The sequence below is a fragment of the Falco rusticolus genome, chromosome 4 (genome assembly GCF_015220075.1).
Source record: "Falco rusticolus isolate bFalRus1 chromosome 4, bFalRus1.pri, whole genome shotgun sequence".
Taxonomy (NCBI): Eukaryota; Metazoa; Chordata; class Aves; order Falconiformes; family Falconidae; genus Falco; species Falco rusticolus.
The window spans coordinates 104,366,301-104,386,883 of record NC_051190.1 but is presented as its reverse complement, the minus strand read 5'-3'; the positions used below and the strand labels follow the sequence as shown (position 1 = coordinate 104,386,883).

At 43.6% G+C, this 20,583-nt stretch overlaps 1 protein-coding gene across 1 annotated transcript in view; it reads left to right on the top strand.

The window, feature by feature from the left end:
* The first annotated feature begins 3,971 nt into the window (after window positions 1–3,971).
* RARB (retinoic acid receptor beta) overlaps window positions 3,972–20,583 on the top strand; it is a 333,134-nt gene continuing 316,522 nt past the window's right edge. The window contains exons 1-2 of the mRNA XM_037384094.1: window positions 3,972–4,006; window positions 14,040–14,133. The gene's annotated coding sequence lies outside the window, so the exon portion shown is untranslated. The remainder of the gene's footprint in view (window positions 4,007–14,039; window positions 14,134–20,583) is intronic.

The window sequence follows — 20,583 nt, the reverse complement described above, 5'->3', positions numbered from 1 at the left end:
TGTCTGCTGGCTGATGTTTCAAATCCTGCAGGATGTTTTTTTTCTTCCTTTCAGCACACAATCCTTTTCATTAAGGAAAATAATTTTAGTTTCTGAGTCTCAAACATTTTGCAGTTTTATATGAACTGATGCCTCCAGACCATAGAATAACAGATACCTGCGAGGCTCTTCATTTACATCAGGTTGCTTTACTAGCTACAGAGGCTGGCCCGAGTGGATCAGCATATACTACTTCCCCTGGCTTTCTTCTGCGTAGGCAATTCTATTTCAGACAGCCATCACTGCCTCCATATAGCCAACAAATGTTACCCAGCTTGGGATCTACCTTGGAAACAGCATCTCTCGCTTGACCCCCTAGGTCCACGGCAAGTAACTCGGAGCTGAAACTCCTCTAGTTTCCCCTTTCAGTTAATTAGCAGTGTATCCAAGTGTGGTCTGTACGTAAGGCTGGCAATTAACAGCTGCTACTTTTAAGAAGACCCTAATTTCTGCTGTCACATTTGTAAATATATAATTACTTCTGTTGTAGTCTTATCCATTATGTTATTGACCTTCATTAGCAGGCTGTTAAAATTCCCTGTGTTAAATTGTACTTTAACCTTCTTTTTGTAAAGGATTTGCTCATTTTTTGCATAGTTTCCTCTTTACTGCTGAATCCATATATGGCACAGAAGTTGTCAAGGGATCTCCTGGGCAAGAAGTAGGGAAATTGATGACAGACTCCTAAATGTACACAAGTACAAACTCTACTTCCTATAGCAAGAGACTACAAAAAGTTTTCAAAGCTACATCTGGTCACAGGACTCCGCATAGTCATTGCTGCTGTCTCAGAAACATTGCTTTGATCCAGAGCATTTTAAAATGTTTTGTTTTGAGTGTTTTTTCTCTTTTTCTTCTTCTTCTTTTTTTTTTTTTTTAATCCCAAGTGGCTTTTCTAAAAAGAAATCTGAGCCCTATACATGGAAACTGGCTAATGGTAGAAAAAATGATAAATAGAATTTGACCAGAAAATCCACTTTTAACATTCTTCCCTCACTCTATTTTCTTTCTTCTTTACAGTCTAAAGGAAGAGTCTGACTGATCTTTCATGAACTGTAGGGAAAACAGGAGAATCTTGAATAGAATTTATATAAAATATTCAATCCCCTCCTATGAGGACTTAAGAGGCATAGTTATTTAACTAGAAGATGGGAGACAGATATTAAAGGATATGGGAGACAGATATTAAAGGAACTCTAGACAGAGTTCTTTCAATGATTTAAGAAAGGCTTCCCTACTTAACAGGATAGTTAGCCTTTCTGCTGCTTGAACTAGAGGATATGAAAGGAAAAGTACCCAGTAAGCCTTAGGAAGCCAGGAATTATGAGGAGTTCCAGTGAAGAGCAGCTAGGAAATCAATAAAATGTTCCAGAAGTTCCTCCAAGCTACGAGAGGAAGGAAACTTCTGAGGGAAAAAAACCCCCAACAAAAAGCCCACCTCATGTCAGACCTCTGACAGGAGCCCCAAAAGATAACAATACTGACTTCAGTCTCTTCTGATCTCTACACCTAACTTCTTAATGGGAGAGAGAATTAATAGAATGGGAAAACCAGGAGTGCTTTCTCTGGGAGCATGAGGGCAGAGTCACACTTGGAGGTACTGAATTAGGGGCTGCTGCCATACATGTGCAACTCACACTTAGCACCACAGTCGTTACACCTCTGATCCGTCCCATGGCATTGTAGAGACCCAAGTGCTGAGCAGTGCTGAATGATGTTCACGGGCGATGGCGGTCACCCCACAGCATTCCTGATACCATCTCATTGCGGTTTGGGCTTGCAGGACCTCTTCCTCCAGATTTCGATTTCCTTCCTTAGCTCCAAGTGACCACCAGGAAAAAAAGGTCTTGTAGGATTCCCTAGGACTGGTGTGCAGGGTCAGCACTGAAGCCCAAGCTGTCGTGTGATTAATGGAAGGGCTGACCTCTGACCTGCCGAAAGGCAGTTTGGAGAGTGTGACCCACAGAAGGCAGCGTAGATGGCCTAGCTTTGTCAAAGGCTCTGCACCCTGGCAGTGAAATAAGTAATGTGGGAAAGGTGGCTTTAGGCATTTTAAATAAGTGAACAGTGCTGGAGCTCTGAAAACTGATTAAGCAAGTAGAACGCAGAGCTGAGTCACTCTGTATCTGTCCCTCTGTGTGCACATGTACATATATAGATACATATTTTTGTAAGCGTGTGCATGTATTTGAGCGAGGATATGAAAAAAAAAACAAAGAGGCATACAGTTCCAAAAGCCACTGCAATAACAAATTGGGAGCTGAAGCTGTCACATCATATGAAACAGACCCAGAGAACACATGAAGACACAGTCATGGATATTTTAAAACTTCTCTTCAGTGTTTTGCTCACATTTGGTAGCATTTAATCTGATATCCTTTATGGCTTTTTTTTTTTTTTTTTTTTCCTGAAGCCAACATTCCCCTTTTGAAGCAATGTTTGATGAAAATGCAAAAATTCTTGGCTAGCAAAAGATTTTATTTTTTTAATCTCCCAAAGTCATATCATTCAGCTTCATGCAGTGAAAAAAATGCTGATGTTCTTCTAAATAAAAGGATTAGGAAGATTAAAACACACACCATTGGACTTGGTGAAAAAAGGCCCAAGTATGATACAGCCTTCTTCACAGCTTTGCCTTGAGGATCACAGCCGAAACCATTCTTGTCTTTACTTTCGGGTGGTTCAGAGAGATGTTGAGTCCAGATCCCCCGTATCGAGTTTTTTCAGAAAAGTTGCAGCAAAAAGGACATTGCAAATAGAGTGCTGCTGAGTGAATGATCAAATTTTATTTTATTTATTTATTTTTGTTATTACAGCCAGATGTTGCCTCAGGAAGTTGAAACAAGGAGTCAGGAACTGACAGCTTAATAATTAAATTGGGAAAGTTGGCAGGCCTCCTGCTACTTCCTCTAATACGTAGCATCTATGAATGAAAGTGTGCAGTATCCCAGTGGCTCTCCTTCCGAACTGGCTCATCTATTACCGGGTAATGATTTTCCGTCGAGGCACGGGGCCTATTACACCAGCTACATAAAGTTAAAAAGACATTAGGAAAAAAACGTTCACCGTGGCTTTTACCAACATTTCTACAGAAGACTGCCTAATGCTGACATGTGTTTATTACACTTAATAATGTTTACATAATTCTTCCTTGAGCTCATTACAGCTGTCAAAAATCTGAATAGAGTGTATTTTTGCTCGTGTTTATCTCCCGAAGACCCTGCGGTCACTACGCTGGGACGCAGGCAGTCGCCAGCGGGCTGGAGGCCCCGCCGGCCGCTCGCAGGCAGCTGCCCGGCCCGGCCCGAGCATCACCGCACCTTCCTCCGCTCTCGGGGCTCCTTCCCCGGCCGGAAACCCAGCGTTTCCCACCGCACGCTGCCGGAGCCGCCTGTCGGGCCCGGCGCCTGCGGGAGGCGCGGGAGACGCGACGGCCCGGGCATCAGGCGGCCGGCACACCGGCCCCGAGGTGGGCCGGGCGGGGGCTCGGCCGAGAGTGCAACTTCCCCCGGGGGCTGCAGGAGCGCGGGTACAGCAGCGAGGCGGCTGCGGCGTGGGGGGGGGGGGGGGCGAGGCCCGTCCTCTGCCCTGGCCCCCGGCGCTAGGCGGAATGGGGGACGGGGACGGGGACGACGCCCCCCGGACCCGGGGGGACGACGCTCCGGAGGCGGCAGACAGCTCCTGGGGAGCGGGGGGACGAGCCCAGCGGGCCGCCGTGCCCCCCCTCCCGCCCCGCCGCTGCCCACGCCGCCGCCCACGCCGCCGAGCCCCCGCCGGGCTTCGGGGGTGGGATGGCAGAGGGGGCCCTTCTGCCCGCTGCCCCCCCCGCCCGCGCGCGGCGAGGGGGCGCGCGAGCCCCCGGCGGCCCCGCCAGGGGGCGGGGCGGGGCGGGGCGGGGGGTCCGGGGCTGCCGCCGCCGCTGCCGGCTGCACTGGCGGGGCGGCGGCGGGAGCGGGAGGCTGCGGAGGTAACGCGGGCGGCGCCGGGGAGGGCTCCCTGCTGCCCGCCGCGGCCGGCGGCGGGGGGAGGCGGCGAGGGGAGGGGAGCGGAGCGGGGCGTGCCGCCGCCCCCCCTCCGCAGCCCGGCTGGCGCGGCGCTCGCCCCGCGGCCCCTTCCGCGCGTGTCCGCGCCCGCGCGGGGCCCGCGCCGCCCCGGCCCAGCCGCGGCGGGTGCGGAGCGGGGCGGCCGCGCTGCGGCGCCGGGGCGGGTGCGCGGGGCGGGTGCGCGTGTCTCCCGTGGGCGGCCGCGCTCTGGCGCCGGCGCGGGCGCTGCCCCCGCTCCCTCGCAGACAAAAGCGCCCGGGACGGCGTCGCGCGGCGGTCCGGTGCGGCGAAGTCGCGCGCGGGAAGCGCCAAACTGCGCGGGACCCTGACGGCCCGGGGCGGGAGCCCCGCCGTGCGCTGCTGCCCCGCGTGCCGGCCTCTGCACAAACGGCGCTTGTTTTGGCCGAAAAATAATAATAATAAACCCGTGGTGTTTGCAGATGCGCTTAAAACAAGCGGACGGGCCTTGGCAGAGCTTGCTGTAAAAAGTGACTGGGAGCGTGAGGGCAGCGCCCCGCCGGCGGCGCGCCTCGCGGGATGACATTCCCGTGCGGGGACGGCCACCGCGGCGTGGCTCTTGGGCGGCCGCTTACTCGTTCATCGTCGTGCGTGCCGAATAGTTCCGTAGTTCGGCAACTCGGTGGATGGCCGGGAAGGCGTGCGGGGGCGGCTCCCCGGCTCCGCGGGGAGTGACGCGCGGCTCAGGGCCGCCCGGCCGCGGGGTGTTGCTGGGGCGCGGGGGCTGCTTCGGGGTGAGCGGGGCTGGCCCTGCCGGGGCCCGCGGCGGCCCCGCCGGCTGCGGGTCAGTGATAGGCGTTTCACAAACACGGTGTGAAGGCTCGGCGCTGTGCGCGCGTACTGCGGGCTCTGGTGCAAGGGGGTGATAGGAATGCTGTTCATGCAGTTCTGATGTTCTCCAGTGCTACGTTGTGGTGTGTATTTAGAGTGACAGCTCGGTCGTTTGAATCTGGCAGGATTTTGCTGGTTTTGATAGCGTTGCTATTTTGCCTTTGGCTGAGGCGTGCTTAATAGCATTTTTAGCAAGCGACATGTAACAAAATACAAAGGGGCTGAAGCGCAGGCAATAAATGCAGTCGAACTTCATCTTTGAAGACAGACAGGAAGCAATAGCATGGATTCTGAAAACAAAATATTTAATGGCGCAACACAAAATATTACTGTCCGAGGACCGTGCTGAATCCAAAGAGTGCCCAACAGAACAGTACAGCAACAGCCCAAAGAGAGGAAATTTACCGAGACGGCTTTTTGGCTCTTACTCTTGGAGGAGTTCTCATGAGGAAGTTTAGCAAGTGTAGGTTAATTATATATGATGTTATGGTTAACTGAAGGAATTGAATTCCTAGTGCAAGAGCCTATGCGCGTGGGAGAGGCTGATGTAAGGTAAAGTGGTGTCAGTGCAAATGGTGTCATTGGGGTAGAAGTTGCTATGTGGCCGTCACTTGTTTGCAGTTCTGGTTATGTCGTTCGGGAAGAGTTGGAAGCAAAACTGAAAAAAACATTGCTCTTATTTTAAGAGCATCGAGAGTTGGTGTGTGTTTTGTTTTGTTTTTAACCAAGAAAGGTGGTTTTGTTTTAAAATGCTAATTAAATCTTTCTTTTATGAACTAAGCCCTGGGTAAGAGCTTGATGTGTCAGCATCTGTCTGTGTCTGATTTAATGATCAGAGAAGGTCGATCCTTAGATTTTTATGTGGGTAAGCTTCCAGCAAAATACTTTATGCTAGATAAAGGGTTGCAGGATTTGTCCTTGCATGGTAATGTCAGTGTTAGTAAATGAGAGTGGTTACTAGTATAGGATCTGCCTCGACCCAGGTTGTCATCATTCTGTGAGACTAAACATGCTCGTGAAGAGTGCAAAGGCTGGCTCCAAAGCAGATGGTCGCATTTTGCATCTTTTCTGATTCTCGTCTGCACCTTCCTGCAGAGCTGAGGGGTCTTGCAGTCCGCTTGCATTTTCAGGCTACTTTGCCCCAATGGCAGTGTAGTAAAGAATCTGTTACACTTGAAAATCCGGTTCTCTCCAGGTAGAAGGAGTGACATCACCAAGGACTGTTTCATCATGATGACTTTTTGGTTTTCTGCTGAAGTAGGTTTGTTTATATTTGTAGTGAAAGTAATTTATTGATACTGGCTTGCTTCAGGGGTAATGGGTCTCTACTGTGGGCAAAGCGTAGAAGGCTCAGTATTCTCACATACCCGCTTTTCTGTAGAGTGAAATAAGTTATTCTACCAAATTTCTGGTTATGAGGTGCCCACAGGTGTGTACAGTAGGAGTTTGAGCCAATGTGCCTGAAAGGGACCATCCATTTTCATACTTGTGCCCATATGGATATGGTGGGAGAGGTATGCAGTATAAACACAGTCTCTGTTGACTTCTGTGGATTTACACATGTGTAAATTCAGAGTTGCAAGCAGGTTTAATACAATAATACTTGTATTTCTTTCTTGTGTGGAGCACCAGTATTTTCAAGACAAAGATCTATTTTTCCACTGCTTTGCACCCCAGCGCATGGTTCTTCTGTATTATCATTATTTTCAGTATCTTCAGTGTATTATCAGTAGCGATTTAAAAAGCTGCCACTCCACAGTGGGTTGCAGTACAAAGTCCAGCCAGTGTCATCCAACTGTTGTGAGCAGTTATGGTGTCCTTTTTGTCATAGTGGAAGTTTCTTCTAACTCTTCTGAACTAATAGTTACTTTATGCATGAGGCCTTAATATGTTCTTGCCTGTTTAATAACCTGTTGTTTCAGTAATATCTTGTAGCATCAAACTCTGATTACCCGCATGAAATCTGTTGTCTTTCAGTATCATTGACTCTCATTTATATATTAGGAGGAGACTGTAGTTACTAAAATTCCCTAATATAGCTTAGCTGTTCTTAATTATAATAATGGAGTCTATTACAATGCATATTGTAGGTGCAAACTATTGTTAACGCTTAAGCAAGTCATTGGGGAAAAAATTACATCAAATTTTGCTTCTTTGTAGGGTGTGTTCTAATTAAATATGATAGGAGACAGTCTTTCAGTCCTGAGATCCTGACGAAATGTCAGTTTCATCGTATTTCCGTCCTTCAAAGCAATGTGCAGTATTCTGTATAAATACAGGAAAGCGTGGAGAATTTGTAGAATAGACATTTACCTGTAATTACAGAATCATGGAATGGTTTGGGTTGGAAGGGACCTTAAAGATCACCTAGTTCCAGCCCCCCTGCCACGAGCAGGGATACCTTCTATCCGACCAGGTTGCTCAAAGGCCCATCCAGCCTGGCCTGGAACACTTCCAGGGATGGGGCATCCACAGCTTCTCTGGGCAGCCTGTTCCAGTGCTCCACCACCCTCACAGTGAAGAATTGCTTCCTTATATCTAATTTAAATCTACCCTCTTTCAGTTTAAAGCCATTACCCCTTGTCCTATCACTATATGCCTTTGTAAAAAGTATAAGGAATCCTTTTTTTATTTTTTTTTAGGAGCTACTCGTGTTAGTGAAAGCAGAAAGACGTTCACTTGGTTAAATATTTATTTAGTTTGTTGGAGGTTTTAGATTTTCCTATGCCAGCCTAACTTTTCTCTGCTGTTCACCTCTTCCTTATATCCTGACACAACGAGCTTTTTATTGTCAGCTTTGATTACAGCCATATATGTTTCAATAGTGCTTTATAGCAAGTCTGTAGGGCAGTAGATCCTACCATATCACAGATCTAATTTATGACTTTATTTTTCAGCCATTATGGCAAGTCTGCTGATCAGAATTAAAATTATTTAGATATAATTAAAATAGGCCAGTTGAAATGTGTATGAACTCATACAGTTTCCCTTTTCACTAGATATTTTTTGGGGGGGGGGGCTATTTTTTTTTTAATACGGAGTGCAAGCTGTTGCTAATTAGCATGGCGCTCGGTAGGTGGTCTCTATGTAAGCTAAATGGAGAGGATAGGCTGAAGGGGAAAAAACCCTCAAACCTGGAGAAGTAAAAGTGCCAGCCTTGGAGGTGTTAAAAAAGCTTTGCACACAGGGTGGGTTTTGTCCTCCCTGTTAGACCAGTGATGGCAAAACCTTTCCATGTTGTGTGTAAAACTTCAGACCTGAGTTAGTTGAATCCTGTGCCGATGTGTGTGTTTGGGCTGGTTGCAGGCAGAGGGGCCTCTCTTGTGAGACGCACTAATTTCTCTACTACTTCTTGTGCAGGGCTACAGCTTGTCTCCCGTTTAGTAGGCTGGCGTGGGGAGTTGATAGACAGCAGTGTGGGGCTGGGAGCACGTGTATTTCCAGAATTGCAGCAGGTTCACTGAGGAGGTGCCATGGACACTGCCACCATGCAACAGCTCCGGTGCGTTTGCCATGGCTTTTCTCTCATGGATGCAGAATATTACAGACACCTATGTTTGTTACTATTATTAAATTGCTGAAGGCTTATTTACTTTGGATATATCTGTAACATATATTCTGCGTACGGTACACAGAGATGAGAGAGTAAGAGTATGTGTGTGCACGCGCGCGCGTGTGTGTATGTAGATATTTCCATGACTATTTTTGATGGTTAAAACACATTTTGTGTGATCAGGTGGAAATTATATGCCAGCTAAGGGGGCAGGTTTTGAACTTGCACACCCAGTAATCTTAAGGTCCAGGACTGCTGATTATTGCTGCAGTATTTGGTAGTCATGATTGTGGAGGTTTTAGTTCTTATCTAGGCAGATATGGAAAAGGTGCTACATATTGCTGCTGCAGGGAGCAACGTAATAGAAGACAGGCTTTAAGTAAATGATACATAGAATCTTTATTAAACCCATTCTGGCATATGGGGAGCATCCTCAGAAGTTGTATAGGAAGCTGCCTTCCTTGGGTCTCTGAATGAAACCCGATTCGCTCTCTGCAAGGACATGCCAGGCAATTAAGGTCACTCTCAGTAGCTCAGTACAGGTAACACATCTTCCTTTTCTCACATCTTCTTGTATCTGTTTTGACCTATGCCTAGATTCTCTGCAAATACTTTGGAATTTATGCTGTCAAGTGAGTGATATGTACTGCTCATTTATCAAAGTAATGCAGTAGACCCTATCTCAAAATAATGATTAGAAGTTCTTTTTCTTTAAGAGAGGGCGCTTTAGCCCAAGGTATTGGTACATGCAAATATTTTAGCATTAGGTACTTTTTTGAAATTTAATTTAGCAGAAAACTTAGAAGTAACTAGTAAGAAAATCCTGCTTTTTAAAGGTTTCCATCTAGAGTTCAAAGAAAAGTCAAAGGAAGTTACAGATCATATGTCTTTTATTTTTTCTGGGGTCAGCTGCAGGAAGTTGTATAGCTACATTCTAAACCACATTCAGTTTGCTTTAAATGTAGATATTTCTTTGTTTGGTCACTGAAAAAAATGCTGTTCCACAGTGATCTGTGTTTAGGTGATCTGAGATGCCACTCATGAAGCAGTGCATTTTTCTGTTGAATGCTTCATGCTGCTCCTCTGAGGTCATCCTTAGAAGAGCTTGCTTTGAGATCAGGAAGGAAGGTAAGACTATGGTGCTCTGTATGTCAAGGGGACCTGTAAAACAGTGCTGTGTGATCAAGGTGAAATATGTTAAAGTCTTTGCATTTTCATAGTTTAAAGAGTTTTAACTCAGAGCAGCCACCTTGTTTCAGCCATCAGTAGATGTTAATATTTTAGCTAAAATACTTGTATTTAAAAATTAATCAGGAAAAGAAACAGAGCACTTCTCAGATTTAGTGTACTGATTTGCAAATTTACTGCTTAAGATGTGGCATATTGCCATCCTTTTCCATGCAGAATTTGGGTTCACCTCCGTGGCTGTAAGACCATGCCTGGCTTCTTTTCTTTGTAAGTGTTTAATGAAAAATATTAGCTACAACATTGGCTTCTTGTCTATATTATATATTGCCCAAGGGATATTTGGTGTCCATCCATATCACGTGCTTTCTTCTAAGCCATTATTCTTAGGGTATGGGAACTGTAGGAGTAAAAGTGTATAGTGATTAAAAACCAACACTGAATCAGTCAGCAGTGTGCTGTTGCAGCAACGGGGACTAATAGCATGCTGATGTGTATTAGCAAGAGTGTGGCCACCTAGCTGAGGTGGGTGACTATTGCTCTTGACAATGCTGTTTCTGTGTCCTGTCTTTGGCCCCCGGTGCAAGCAAGGTAGGGACAAACTGGAGAGCCCAGAGGACGGCTGCTCAGGTGGTTGGGGGCTGAAGCACACGGTGTACAAGGAGATGTTGAGGGATCTGGGTTTGCCCAGGCTGGAGATTAGGGAATGAAGATGAATTGCTGCCTTCCATTTCCTGATGGGCTGTTATGGAACAGGGAGAGATGCTTTTCTCTGGAGCATGCAGAGAAAGGACAAGGTGCAATCATCACACACTGAAATAAGGAAATTCTGACTGGACATAAGGAAAAAAAAATAGCAATGAAAATGGATAAGCTGTGACCTGGAGTCTGTGAAGGTTGCGGGATTTGCCTGTGGAGATTTAAACACTTGACTGGACAAGACTGAACAACTTGATCTAACTTTGAAATCGGCACTGCTTTGACTACTGGGAGTTGGAGGACATGGCCTCTAGAGGTCCTTTTCAGCCTAAATTATTCTGATTCTGTAAGAAGATTTCCCACAGAGAAAGTAAGTATCGTAAGAATTATGCTAAATAATCTTTAAATTATATTCTTAGAAGGGAAGAGCTATTTGTTTGCAGTATCAGAGGAGCCCATTGTGTAGTACTCATGGCCAACGTAATTTAGAATAAAGATAATTTTGTAAAGAGCATGTACAAAACGAACAAGTGTAAACTGTGTGTGGGGCAAAGTGCTTCTGCACCGTGCTGCTGCCATGCCTAGTTACAGTCTTGCTGCCACGTGTTGAGAAGAGCTCTGACAGATAAATGTAAGGCATGTCAGGTGGTAGTTTTGGCTGCGGCTAGTGTAGGTAAGTTCTTCACAAATCTGGGAGGGTTTGTAACACATACTAAGTTAGAAATGGCTGTTTGGTGTAATAAAAAAGTGCCTTTTTTTTTTTTCTCTAGAGTGACTAATGAATCTCTCTAAGACTGACTGTTGACATGTGCTTTGGGCCTGATGTGATGGGAGTACTCTGTTGATGTTGTTTGCTGTTGTTAGTTGTGGCGTCATGTTTGACCATTTGTGTTTTGTGATATACAGCTTGAATATAAGATGTGTTTTTTCTTAAAGAGTTGTTTCATGTTTCTCAGAACTAACTTTGTGTTAAGGCAGGCAAGATTTCAGCACTTCTTGTCTTGGGTGTCTGTGTAAAGTCACAATGAATCAGAAATCCTGATAGGCTTGGCCTTAAGACTTTAGCTTTTCCAAAAAAAACCTAATGATGACCAAATAGTCTATGGTATGTGAATTGTAGTTCTGCCGGCATTATTCGTTCAAGCAGTATCTCACTGAAATAGCGTGAACTTTATATATTGAGGACTGTATTTTGAAATTGGAAAATTCAGTAGTGGAGAACAAGTTTATTTGTTACCTTGTATGACTGCGTGCATACATGTTTACTTACGGGAGAAGGAGGGAGGAATGTATCATAGAGCAGTTCAGGCTGGAAGGGGCCTTTAAAAGTCATCTAGTCCAATCCTGCTGCAATGAGCAGGGACATCTTCAACTAGATCAGGTTGCTCAGAGCCCTGTCCAACCTGACCTTGAATGTTTCCAGGGATGGGTGTCTGAGCAACCTGTTCTGGTGTTTCACCACCCTTGTTGTTGTTTTCTTTTTTTTTACAACACCCCCCCCCCCCCCCGCTAAAAAAACAAAACAAAACCACAACCAAACCCAACCCAAAACCCAACAACCAACCAAAACAAAAAAAACTCCCCAAACTACCAAAAACCCCAAGAGCATCCTACCCAACAAACTCTGCCCCCCTCCCAACATTTTAAGACACGATTTTAGTTTTTCATAGGGGAGGCTCTTTTTGGAGGGCTCTGGGGGCCCACGCCAGCAGGTCACAGATAATGGTGGTAGAACTGCTCAGTTACCAACCCACCTGGGTCCCCAGCTCTTGTTGCACTGCCTCTGCCAACTGCCCTGTACTTCATCACCACACTGCCCCGAGGGTTGCTCTGTCTGCAGTAACCCCCCTGCTCCCCCTCAGAACAATTATGTTTTTGCTTTTTAGCAGATGACATTAAATGCCTTTTACTGTTAACTGAGTTAAATATGCTAGCTGTGATTCAGGTTTAAAACCTGAGACTCTTGTTCAGCCTTTCAGAAAGACCGTTGGAGACAGTATGTATATAATCAGCAGCGGTGTAAGTAGATGCTATCAATCTAGGCTGCTGTTTTCTCTCTGTGGGCCAGATTGAGTGCGGCCTTTCTGCAGAGGTACAATGGGCTTGTATAAAAGCTTGAATGATTGCTGTTGGTGCTCTGTAAGATGCACAGGCTTCAGTGGCCTTTCTCTCCAGGGGCTGCCTACCTGTACTGGCCACAGGGTGGGAATCGAGGAGGCAACATTAAGGAGAGCAGGCTGTTGCTCGAAAGGGTATCAGGCAGGAGGTATGCTGTCTTGTACTCCCAACAGGGAAGGGAAGCTGCGGCTTTTTGCTCTGTCCTTCACCTTCCTTGAGTCCTGCTTTTGTATTTAATATTCTTAACAATATATTTATATATAGGTATTTTTTTTAGCCTTGAGATTCAAGCTTCTCAACTCTAAGTAACCCTTCCAAAAGGGTGTGAGAGTAATCAGGAGACGTTACGTTAGCAATTTTGAATCCTCTTTAGCTGCTCTGTGTATTTAAATCATACTCAGGATGTGTTTTCCAGCATTGTACATATATAAAAGGGAAGGGTGTTCTCTTTAATTTTTAAATGAAAGTTGAAATGCATGAGCTGTTGTTGAGGAAGCGTAAGAAAAACGCCAACATCACTGGATTCAGATCAGAAATCTGGGAGCAGCTCTGCTGGTTCTAGCAAGACTGCAATATGGAAATAGCTTTGCTGAAAGATCTGCAGATTTATACAAAATCAGGCTGGGTTTTTTTTGGTTGGGTTTTATGACCGATTTTAACAATGTTAAGTGTATATATTTGATTTAGAGCATTTCCTGATTTGGGAAACCAGTAGAGAAGTGTTTTGAAAATAATATTATGAGTACTAAGGGCTGGACAGGCAGAGCATGTTGTTAGTGCAGCACCCATTGTTCTGTAGTGCTGCTGATGTGAGAGGGAAAAGCAAACTGTCTTTTGTGGCTGTAGTTTCTGCACTCTGGTAGACTCTGAGAACAGTCAATTCTCAGCTGAAGATGTAAAAGGGCAATACAGAGCAATTCCTCTTTTTTTTTTTTTTTTTCCCTTTTCCTTTATTTTATTAATTTCTTGACTACTTTCTCACTTGTCCTCTTGTTGGGCAGTAGTGGGTTGGCAGAAACTGCCTAGTTAGATCAAAAGGTAGAGGTCATATTTCTGAAATCATATTTCCCTTTTTTTAAAAAAGGGGTTGGACTTTTCTTGTGCTGATGGTTCAGCTGTAAAGGTATTTCAGCTGTTTTTTATTTTTCCAAAGTGAAGTTGAGTAAACTGGGGGAAGTTAGTTGTGTGTGCTCTGTGCTAGTGCAAACAGTTGACCAGCCCTGGAATTCCATTGGGTGCTCACAGGGAGTTGTGGCATGGACAGCTCCTTCTTCCTTGAGCTGGAACTGAGGAGAGGTTCAGTGTGGCAACTGATAGGGATGCTGAGTGTGAAGAGGAAGAAAGGAAGCACGTCTTGAACCTGAGATGCCCACATTCAGAGCCTTTAGTGAAGCACCGCTCTGGTTTTGATTTCTCATTTGCGGGTATATGAGATAACATTAAGATCTTTCCCTGATTATTCCCTGAGTATTATTGTTCTGGTGATGGGTAGGTTTGCCTTATTCCTTCAAAACTTCGCTTTGTAACTGTTCTTTCCCCTTACATTCTTCCAGCATGTCAAACTGGCTTAGGTGCATGAAGACTACGCTGGTGTCAAGCTCCCACTGACTGGCCTTCAGTTTTCAGGAGCAAAGGTACAGTTACAGGGTAAGTTAAAATCCACTCACAGAATCCCCTGAAGGAAACAAAGGCTTTAATTAGTGCCCTCTGCTTTGCATGGCAGTCTCTGGCACATTTCCTCCTTCAGAGTTGCTTGGTCCATGACAGCAGGCTATCAGCAATAGAGAAAGGGAAATCCAAAAGAGTGGGGTCACTTTGAAAATGTAGTGAAAAGTTAATGAATAGCACTTATAGGGAAAATACTGATGCAGGCTGTGTCAGGTAAGCACTTTAAAAGTGAAAAGTGCCCCCCTGTTGGTTTGTTCTCCTTTTAACTGATCTCTTTGAAAGTCTAATTGGAATCACAGTTGAACTACTGTGATAAAATATGTTTTTGGTAGATAAAGTTGAAATAATACACATTTAGCGATTGGGAGTGTTGCTGGAAATAGTAAGCTCATGTAGAAATGAACACAAATTTCCATTTCTTGTTTCATCCTAAGGGCAAAGTACCCTTGGTGCAAAGCCCAGGGGACCTATATAGTCATTAGCAGATGGAGGGGGACATCAATCTTCTACCCACAAATCTGCCCCAGCACATAAAGCAGGGAGCGTCTGTTGTAAGGATTGCTAGAGGTTGTACTAAACATGATAGTATAGTTTATAATCACAGTGCCAGCCACTCTTGCTGTTCATTGCTGTGTTCTCTTGGTACCCTGTGTCTTGTGATTTCGCTTTTTCTATCTGTGTATAATGGAGTAGTGACAGTGTTTCTGCTTCTTGAGATGCTGGCAGAAGCTTCTTCCAACACGCTTAAAATCTCTCTTGCTGTAAGCGCTAGAGTATGCTAGGATATACTTTAGGTACTTTTTTGTGCATAGGGAGAAATGTATGATTTTTCTGTGTCATTCAGTCTTTCTCATTTGGCAGTAAGCTAGGAGACAGGCATGGTTAATGAGGTATCTCAGCAGTGCATTTTCATGGGAGCATAGTTTAAGGTTAGGAGTATGTCCAGTCTCCAAACTGCCTAGTGAGCATTCTGTATTTGGAAACAAATGCCAGCTGGCAGTGGTTAAGGAGTGCATGCTTATTCTGCTCATGATAGCCAAAACATGCTCCCTGCTGTGTGCTTTTGGCAGCTTTGCACTGGCAATATGTCTCAAATGCCAGTTGCATGTCCTCCTTTCTTCCTCATAAGTGTGTCCCATAAGGCATGATTTAGCCTAAATAAAAATGTGCCTCTGTTAGACTTGGTAACATATGGAAAGAAAGAGACTGCTTGTTTTCAAAAATCAAAAGTCTTTCTGAAACACCTGTAGTACATTATTTCTACAGTGGAACTAGAAGGATGATTGTCATGTCTTCCTATACTCAGTGGCAAATTAGCCTTAAATTCCTGAAGATCTCATGAGTTTTGTGACACCAGTTCTTAGGCATACTACAGTGAAAATTTCCCGTAATTTATTCTCGGTGAGAGCACTGGCTGGAATTTCAGTCCTAAAGTGGCTGTATATTAAGTTTATTTGAAGTTCTAACTCAACCACAATGTAATTAATACATTTACCAGATAGGTAAAATTAATTGCATTAATTTGTGGTCTGAACATAATTATCACCTCTTTTATTTCTTTCTATTTGTAAAAGTAATTATGCCTTTGCAATAAAATATAACGCTTACTTTAGATTTATTGACTTAAAACAATTCAATCAAATGTTGCAAATGTGTTTAGCTGAATTATTTGAAACAGTTTGTGAGTTGTGGTACACTGGATACAAGTTCTAATAAATCCGGTCTACATTTCTTTGTCATTTTTACCTCCAGTAACAGCATAACAGGTTAAAAAAAGCATCATTAAAAAAAAAAAAAGGGGGGGGGGGGGAACAAAGCACTGAAGCTTTTCAATTCAACACTCCAACAATTGCTTTTAAGGTCAAGTCAACTATAGGGTGAGTAACCTGTGCTTAGAAGTTGGGTGTAGAAATACTTATGTATTTAAGCTCCATCACTTCTTTAAGGAGATCTCTCACTTTGTTTGAAGAAGATCTCAATACTTGGCAGGATGATAATTCTCAGTTTAAGTGCCTTTTTATTTTCTAAATCAGTGAAATTCTGTTGAGATCTGGTAAGATAATGGAAGTTTAAAAATCAGATTATCTTCTCTAATGTGTTCATTAGGAAAAGGTTGTCACCTTGCCAAAATCACAAACGTTCCCAAAGCTGGGATCGCATGACTACTAAAGAAAGGAACAGTACCCATTGGAAAATGCTAGGTTTTTTGGTTACCATGCTTCTGTGTATCTGTTGAAGCCTGCCTGTGGTAACCGATTTAATGTTCCTGTTGCTCACTTTGCTTTCATAGTAAGTAAGAATAATCTGCATTTCCCAGGCAGGAGGTGAAAAAGAGGGTCTTACTGTGACCCTTTCCTTAAACCCATAAGCTTACCTCAGCAGCCCGGTATCACTGTCACTCACATAACTTTCTGCCAAGAAGGACTTGTTTTCAGTTCTTGTTTAAAGTAACTTTCAGCAATTCAGTTGCTTTCAACAACTGATCTAAAGTGGCACAGGTTTCCTTCCAAGTTCTTTGTCACATCCATTATCCCGCTATATTCTGGATATCCAAGGCCATGGGCATCTGTGTTCAGGTACCTGAATACTTTCGTGGTTCTCTGTACTATAGTGAAGTTGAGAATCAAATCTTGCTGTGATCTGTGTTGAAGGAGCACTGCTGCACATTGGTTAACTTATTCATGCTCTAAAAACCTTGGGTATGAGATGCAAAAAAGGTGTTCTAGAAAGTAGGTTGCAAAATCAAACCCTCAGAAGTTGTGAAATGCCAGATTTGTTATTTTCTTCTGTGCCTGTAATTGATGCAGGAATACAGATCTTGCAACTGTAATTTCATCATACCCTAACCATAAGGCACCTGAATTGTGGTAATTCTTACATGAAAAGATGTGTGGCATGGTCATGATACTTACTAAATAACATGGTAGCATTTGTGTAGGAGGAAAAACAGTGTTCACAGAAGGATGATCATAGAATGCGATGCTGAGTTACTATATACATTTAGAATTTAAATTCTGTTGAACCAATTCTGTTTAAATTCTGTGTCAGCTAAATATATTTGCATTGTATAACCTTAATGTGGATTCAGACCTGCAATAAGTAAGCATGTGTAACATGATTGATTTCAGTGAAGTTTCTCCCATTTATGCTGGTGTTGAATTCTGCCTCTAGTCAAAAAGTTTTGTAAAAGTTCTGCCAACAGAATTCTGTCTCTGAACAGCTTTGAGGCTTGCCAGCAGTGTTATTTCTTTGCGTTATAAGAGCAGCTCTAGTTACATGCCAAAACATGGTCTTATTTTTAAACTGAGAAATAAATGAAACCTATGTAGAAATGGAAACTTTGTAGAATGCCAGATTCTAACCACGTTACTCCCATTGGAACCACTAGGACCATTTTTTGCAATCTGCTCTGTCTTTATAGCATTAAGAGGAATTTCACAATGTGGGAAATACTGGAAAAAATAAATGCAAGAAAGGCAGGAATTCTGCCAATGTCCATGTCTTTTTTTAAAAAAGCGATTATAACCTACTTTCTGCGATGTGTTTTATGCAGGTATCAAACTTAACCAGACTTCAGTTATGGCCATCCAGCCGCCATTTCAAAAGTGTTATTCTATAGAGAAGAGGCAGATTGAAAAATTTGGGTACCTAAAAATTTTCAGCATAATCATAATTGCATGATTTTGGCCTCTTTTCTTAAGAAAGAGGCTTAGAAGGCTGGAGGCTCTGTCTGCCAGGCTTCTTTTGCATTTCCTTATTTTTAAACTTTTTGTCCAATGCGAGCAGAATTTTAAGAAGTTACTTCCAGTAAGACAGGGGTTAAAACAGATGGAGGGGGGTGGGAAAGAGAAATACAAGGAGAGGTTGGTTTGCTCTAGGAGTATCTTTACTTTCCTCATACACTAGCCCTAGTAAAAAGGCCCAGATGTTTTGCCTGCAGCAGTGTGCAAGCAGTCAAATCCATTGAGGGCTTTGAGATGAGGCTCTAGTGATTTCAGGCAGTTGTTGACTTTCAGCTTGTGTGAAAAGGATAGAACAGGTATGTCATGTCATCATTCCATGATAAAAGGAAGGCAGAAATTTGGGTTTTAGTCCAGAAGACTTTCTGGGTATTTTGCATTTGGAGTCTCAACTTGGTCTTGAGCTGAGGTCTTCAGAGCAGTTAGAGGTAAGTATAATCAAGCTGAGCTCTGTAAGTATGATTAATGCTAAGGGACAGCAGATGCCATTATAGTATTTTGAAAGCATATTCAGTCAGGTAGCACAGATTAGCAAGAGGTCTAGTAAGACTGGAAATGTTCACTAGTTTTGATGGCTGAACAGTTATTTGTGATACATCACTAGGTGGCTGTGGTCCTGCTAACCTGTGACTTAAGGGCAGCATATTGCTTAGCACAACTCTTCATGTGTTTGACAGTAAGTTGTTTGTAGACCAGTGTAGCTGGGTGGTGTTACGCTGTTGACACTCAAGGTTTTATCACCGCTGAAGTCACCTTGGGCAATGTGTAGTCCTGGCAGATAGGCATGGTGGATTTATGTTCTGAGCCCTTAGCTCGGATGGCAGATTTTATATGTAGGCCTCCTGCCTTGTACATTTAAACTGCTTTTGGGATGGAGTTGTAGTAGTATCACTTGCAATTGTCTAATATTTGCTACTTTTTTCTCAATTCTTAAGATGGATCTTCACTTTGTACGGAAAGGGAATTAATAATTGTCTTCTGCAGGCTTTTTGGCAGGGCATGGTCAGCTCTAGGGATCTTTGACTTGTAGTAATCTCATTGGCAAAAGATGTAACTTGCAATAAATTGCATTTCGTTTTTCTAAAGCCTGAATTTACCTGTATCTTCGAGTTTTAGGAAGAAGGTAAGTATTAAAGGCATTAAAAGGCAGTTAGACACTAAGGTCCTGCTGTCTAGATTTGGTGCATAACTCCTATTTGTATCTTTGCAAATCTGAATTTTTTCTTTGTGTATCTGGTGGATGTTTAAGGAGGTGGCAAAGAAGCTACTTTCTACTACTTCATTCTGTAATTATAAATACACCGACTTTGGTATGAGAAACACCAGACAATAAGTCTTGGTGATGGTTAAGTTAATTCACTTTTAGAAGTTCAATAATTCATCTCAGAAGTGTCAGCAGCTGGGTCTTGTTAATGGTAAGCCTTTCATTTCTGTTAAATCAATTGTGAATAATAGGATCCTTCAGAGAAAAATGATGAAGTAAGCATTGATTTCCAAATTGGGTGTCTGATATTGGAGCATTAATAAAATCTAGGGCAAGGAGGCAACTAGGACCTCATACACTCTGATCACCTAAGTAGTAATCAGAGAAAATCAATGATTTTTGTGTATGGTGCTAGATCTGTTAACATTTCATCTGTCACCATTCATCATTGTGTCTATAATTTCATTTTTATAATTGCTTAGATTTTGGGGGGCTTAATAGTATGCATTGAATCAAGCATTTACTGTCAAGCTTTTGTGAAACAGAAGTGGCATTGCCATATTGTCTACTGTTTACTAGCTGTGTGTCTTACTATTTTAGGGCTTTCTGTAGCGATGGGGAAATTAATGTCTATGTGTTTTCAAATGAAGTTAAATCTTCTTAGAGCAGTTCCAAGTAGACTTCATGGGGTCCTCTGTTATTATCTCTTTCTAAGCTGTGAGGAGCTGTGTTGCTCACTCGTGTGTAGTCACGTTCAGTCTCACAGGGGTGTTAAATACGTAGCCAGTAATGATGGTAAAACTGTGTTAGAGAGAAGCAGCCGTAGAGAACATCTTCAGAAGAGTCAGACTCCTGACATGACTTCCTCTGTAACACCTCCTTGGACCGTTCCCAGGTACCTTCTGGGTCTGTGCGCTTTGTTCCAGGCTGTCTTGTGTCGCTGTGGAGGGCTGTGATTGTCTAGGTGTGTCAGAGGAGGAAAATGATGCTGATGTAGCTGGATTCTGGCCTTCGCTGGCTTTAGTACAGAGGACAAAGATTTGGGTGACGGGAGTTTTCGTGAGTGATCTGAGAGGATGCAGGTGATGATCAAACACCCCGCCAAGGCATGGAGGCCATAGGCTTTTGTGGACGGGATACCTGTATGTGTTGTACTTCTAGTCGGTGCGGGTTTGTAGTGCAGTGAGAAGGTTAGACTTGTGGGTGTGGTTTTTTTTATTATTATTAATATTTTTATTGCTGTTTGAAGGGTGGCTTGAGTGGTTTTGTTTAGAGCTGCTAGGCGCTGGCTTCTTATGTCCAGAATAGTGCTTTACCAGCAATCCCATTCTGTTTAAAGCCGTGCTGAATTTGTATGGAACCCCACATACAGGCATATCTGCTTCCTGTTGAAGTCAATGGGAGTTTAGGCTAAAACTGGACCAGGATTTGCCTCATAAAGCATAGCAAGAAAATTTAACAGTTATAATAAAACTCTTAAGGCAA